The sequence below is a fragment of the Ostreococcus tauri genome, assembly GCF_000214015.3.
Source record: "Ostreococcus tauri WGS project CAID00000000 data, contig chromosome 15, whole genome shotgun sequence".
Lineage (NCBI taxonomy): Eukaryota > Viridiplantae > Chlorophyta > Mamiellophyceae > Mamiellales > Bathycoccaceae > Ostreococcus > Ostreococcus tauri.
The window spans coordinates 36,447-36,885 of record NC_014440.2 but is presented as its reverse complement, the minus strand read 5'-3'; positions in this window follow the sequence as shown (position 1 = coordinate 36,885).

The window sequence follows — 439 nt, the reverse complement described above, 5'->3', positions numbered from 1 at the left end:
GGGCTGCAGGAATTCGATGTGCGAGCGAACGCGCGCGGCGGCGGTGGACGCGGTGGAGGCGGCGGCGCGCGAGGCGCGGGACGCGGCGACGCGGGACGCGGCGCGAGACGCGCTCGAAGACGGCGCGACCGTGGAGAAGGCGACGACGTAGCGGTGCGCGCGAGCGGGACGTTGGATTGAAACGAATCAACGCGCGCGGGCGGTGGTGCGACCGCGCTGGAGGCTACGGGGTGTCTCGGTACGCGCGCGCGAGCTCGGGCGGAAGCGGCGCCGGGGCCTCGGCGACGCGATCGACCGCGAGCGTCCCGACGCCGCACCAACAGAGCAACACCAACACCACCGCGCTCGTGGTCGTCATCCACCACGGCGGCGCGCGCGAGGCGTCGTCGTCGTCGTCGATGTCCTCCGTCGGCGCCGCCGCGCCGCGCGTCGCGTCCAA